This window comes from Perissodus microlepis, chromosome 3 (genome assembly GCF_051167445.1).
Source record: "Perissodus microlepis isolate ML-2025 ecotype Zambia chromosome 3, ASM5116744v1, whole genome shotgun sequence".
Classification (NCBI taxonomy): domain Eukaryota; kingdom Metazoa; phylum Chordata; class Actinopteri; order Cichliformes; family Cichlidae; genus Perissodus; species Perissodus microlepis.
In genome coordinates, this window is record NC_140463.1 from 29210437 (window position 1) to 29215519 (window position 5083).

The 5083-nt window shown below is 40.6% G+C and overlaps 1 pseudogene; it reads right to left on the reverse strand.

The window, feature by feature from the left end:
* Nucleotides 1–2450: 2450 nt before the first annotated feature.
* LOC146391020 (up-regulator of cell proliferation-like) lies at nucleotides 2451–3416 on the reverse strand (annotated as a pseudogene).
* Nucleotides 3417–5083: the final 1667 nt, after the last annotated feature.

Sequence of the window (5083 nt, forward strand, 5' to 3'; positions counted from 1 at the left end):
CCGTCGGGGGACTTACATGGCCGCTCACATCCTCTCTCTTCCATCGCCAGTTTCCCAAGCGGGGAATGTTCTCCTCGACGGCTTGCTCCAGCCTCTGAATGTCTCTCTCCATTACGGCGAGGGTGAGCTATCCCACTTCTGACACCAATGTGGCGAGCTCAGACAAGGAGGAGACGGAGGTATCGTTTGGTCCTGCTTCCCGTGAGCTAGCCAGGGAGCACAGCCGTTTATTCACACTTGAAGAAGAACACTGCCGCTAGCTAACTGCTCAGCGCGGCAACAACAACAACACAGGGCGCCCTCTGACCCCGGAAGGACACACCGTCGCAGCGAGAGGGCGTCACCTGTCACCATGGCAACATAAACAAAACATAACTGTACAAACAGAACCCCGAACAGCCCTGACCCACTACAATATCCATAAATCATTAATTCCATGACAATTCCCACCCTTTTTGATTATTCTTAATCAACATAAAAACACATAACTTGCAACTCAGCAGATTTTATTTATGTTTGATTAGGCTAAAAGCTAAAATAGATTGTATGATGCTTCACACATAACTTTCTCAGCCATGTTGTTCTCCCTTTCGGGTTTTACCAACTAGTGTCAAAGCTTAGTAACTTCCCACTGTCCTAAACGAATGCAAGTATTTAATGCATATACAGTATTTAATGATTTCCATGACATACATATCCATAAATAATTCCATGACAGTACACACAGTGAAAAGATGGTGAGACTGAAGAGGCTCTGAAGGACTGTTTTGACTCAACCATGTGGGATGTGCACTGTGATGGCCTGGTGGATTTCTAAACAGATTACATGAATTTTTCTCAGATGTTCTTTAAAACATTGAAAGTCTAAAGATTTCACATCAGATTCATCAAAGAAACATCAATGATTTACTGAGTCTGAGTGTTTTTGTTTTGTTAACTTTGTTATTGAAAAAAGAATAAAACTGAGTTATCCATAACAAAAATATGAATACATGGGTTGGCAGAAAAATAGGAAGAAAAACAACACAAACAAAAAAACATATATAAAATTTGATGTTAGATTATTGTGTTAAGTGCAAACTGAGGTGACAACAAGTTTTTCTTATTGTATGTTAAGCCACACTGGTTAATCGTCTGTGTACTGAGAGTATCTTACTTTTGTCTCAGAAAATATAGAGAAATTTTATTCAGTAACACCAGAACCACATCTGTGATATCTTCTGTACAGCTTAATAAAATGAGCACGAATATGAGTGGTTACTTATATGCTTCGTCAAGACTTTTTTCTGCCCGATCATTGTCGATGATTTCCCAAGCTGCTGGGATGTTGGCACGTTCTGCTTCATATTGTTCAGCAAAGTCACTTTTGTATTGTTTCATTACATATTTCCAGTAGTCTGATGCTTCAAGGCTCTTATCTGGCTGAATATCCCAGTCTTTATAGATTTCCTTGTATTTCTTATAAGGGTGCCATTCACTGTTTGTGTCATTGCAACAAAATGTGTTGTCACTGATCACTGAGGATGAGCATATTTCAGTGACAAGTTTTTTTTGTACTGTGCCACCTGTATCTACCCAGACCCTGTGGCCTATGCAGTGAAACAAAGTGCTCAGTATGGGCTCTTCCTCCTGCATCACAGGGAGCCTTGCAGAATGGACACTGTTTGCCACAACCAATCAATTTGTTGAAAAATTCATTCTGAGGCTGGAGATGTTGTAGTTTCTTTTCAAAGGTAGATTTTTTAAACTTCTTTCTCATTGTTTCTGTCATGTCATTCACAGATGTTGTGAGCCAGTCAGCAAACTGTTCCTTGTCAGCATTGTTCAGTATCATGAAAGCACCAAGAGCATCCTGGGAAATGACCAGTTTATCACCAAGTTCTTTCCAAATGTCTTCAACAAAAGCCTTCAAATCCTCACTCTCTCTGGTTTTGGCCTTGTTGATAGCAGAATTTATGCTGTCAATACATGACTGCAGATGTCGCTCCTCAAACTCAAAAACTGTCGACTCATTCGAGAAGTGCTCCTTTATTTGTTCGAGTATCCATGTCTTTACATATTTCTTATATGAGCAAATGTAGCTCACATAGTTTTGAAAATCCTCCTTGGAGAGCAAATCCAGTAAAATTGAATACTATAAAGACATTCTTGTGCTGAACTGCTCGAGTTTCCTCATTTCATCAATGATATCAGGACCCAGGGAGCGATTAACAAAGTCTTCAACAGCAGGCTTCAAACATCGATTTGTGAATTCTTCTGCCTTCTTCTGACATTGGTCTCGTTCATGAAACACATCTTTGAAGTCCTCATGAAACCTTTCCTTGTTTTTAATCAGACATCTGTACGGATCATTTTCTTCTATGAAATCTTCGTGCATTTTCTGAAACTCTCTGGCTGCAAATCCACAGATCTGCTGTTTTAGAGAAACTTCAAACTCAATGTTTATCTTATCATCTTGATGCCACTGGCTGACTGAAAATATCAATGTTTGTGTTTCCACCTGGAAGATACCAAGTAATTTCAGTCAGTCCGTTGGAAATTCTTCTTGGACTGTCACCACACTCCATGTCGTGGTGAACAAAGGTGTCGTGGTACTGCTGATCATTGCTCAGAAGGTTATTGAGAATCTCTGACTTGGACAAGGAGCACTCACCCAGTCTGACAAAAGAGACCATTGGAAGTTCAGAGAGAACGATTCTTTCTTCAATGAAGCCCTTTGACTGTGAAAGAGACTGAGGTCTGTACTTTTTAACAATGTCTCTCATGGCCCACAGCATGAGTGTGCACTGTTCTGTGTCACAATTAGGAAGCAGCAGAGGGACAGAGAACTGACACATGGACATTTTTAGTGCCATTTCCTGCTGTAGAAAACCATCAGAACACAGAAAGAGAGCAGTGATTACGTCGAGGGGGTTCACCATGTTGCCTTTTTTTTTGACTCCTGACCCGATTTTTAAGATTTAACTTTTTAGTTCCCGATTTATCATCACTGTTTGATTCAGGCACTGAGGTACATTTCACATTCCTAGCAGTGACATTAAACATCTTTTTTTTTTTTTTAGAAAATACCATGGAAGGTCTGATTTACACTTGGCAGGTATATCAGTGATGGTCCTCATGTCAATCTCAAGTATCCTGCTGAGTGATAACTTCCCTTTGTAATACTGCTTCAAGCCCAGTCCTTCCAGTGCCTTGTCCAGGTGTTTCACTGTGGATATGAGATTTAAAAATTATTGCATTCTGTTTTTATTTACATTTTAGCCCATATACCAACTTTTTCATAATTGGTGTTAAAATTTACCTGTGTGTTTAGGGGTAACAACAGGCCGACCTTTGTTTTCATCTTTCATGTCTTCAGGAGCCTGAGTGGACTTTTGTTCCTCTGGTTTGAGTTTGTTGGGCTCTGATTTCTTCATGTCTGTCGACTCTTGCTCAGTTTCTTCCTCTCTGCATTTGATCACTGTGTAGTTCTCGCTGTCACCAGCAGGAGGGTCCAAATGCTGATACAGTGACTCACTGCGGATATTAAACACTGTTGTCTTCACATGACGACAAGGAACTGTGGGGATAATAATAGTAATATTGGCAATATTGTTTATGATTCATTTACAGACCTCACATCATATCAGGTCTTTCTGCTGTATCAATAAAAAGCATAAAGCTGACTTTTACCTCCTGCAACAATCTGCTGACAGTCATCCTTGCAGGTAGAACATGGTGCTGATGGAGGGTCATTTACTTCCTCACAGTATAGCTCAACAACTAAATCTTCATCGTTGTTTTCCTGTTTTACAAATGATGATAAAAAGAGAAAAAATACACATGTAAATACAGTGGAACCCCGACTTACGAATACCCCATTTAACGAAAAATTCAAGTTACGAAGGCACTTAACGGCAATATTTCTGCCCAGAATGCCTTCCGAATCATGTGACAACCCCCTTGGCTTTTGCGCTTCGCTGTTCCACTTGAACGCCGTATTGTTGTTGCAGTTAGCAATTAGCCTATAGCCTATTGTTCACTCAATGCTTCGACTTACAAAAATTTTCTACTTACAAAAGACCCTCAGGAACGAATTAATTTCGTAAGTCGGGGTTCCACTGTACATTTTCTTGCAAATGCGATATCTCCAAAGAACAATATCCCTGTTTCATATATTTTACCTCCATTGTTGATACAGAATCTGAATGAATGAGAATGAATGAGAGAATGAGAGGAAAATATATAACTCTTTATGCCCCAAAGACTATTTAATATTTCACATTTTGAAAAAGACTACACACTCTCTGTCAAGATTCAGCTGTGTGCAGGCAGTAGTTGGACCCAAAATGCAGACACGAGGGATGAACTCAAAACAGATTTATTTGCTAGAAAGGGAAAAAAGGCATACAAATCAATACGAAACTAAACTGGGAAAAGGAACACAGCCATGAGGGACGACACAACACTGACACAGAGAAACACAGGGCTTAAATACACTGGGGAATAACGAGGGGAATGAGACACAGAAGGGGAGCACTGCTGGGAGAAATCAGACATGACGAGACCCAGGGGAAGTAAAACTGAATACACTGACATAAGACAAGGACCTTCACAATAAAACAAGGAATACACAGAGATGCAGACTGGGGAGAGAGAGAAAGAGAGAGAATACATGAAGAAATACACGAAGGCACCAGAACTGACACCACAATATAAGCACAGACACACAGAGGGCAACTATACAAGGGAAACCTATAAAATACTCAGGGAACTATACAGAATACAGGAAACCTAAATTAGCACACTGTTAGATCCCAGTTACCCCTGTACAGGTGGTCTGGACCGGCTCTCCATCCTTCGGGTCAGAGCCCCTTAATCCCTACGGGTATTACCCTGTTAGGTGAAGTTGAGAGTAGTTTAAGCCAGCGGCGAGGAGACTCAGCCTCTAACGGCCTTCATCTAAGCGCCCGCCCTGCATTACCTCTGACTCTATGCTCTCATTTGCAACCTTAATGAAACATATTTGTCAGCCACACTTATTAACGGCAGCTCTCCTCTAATGATCTATGGCACTTGTTATTTTTCTGAGTAAAATTTAGCG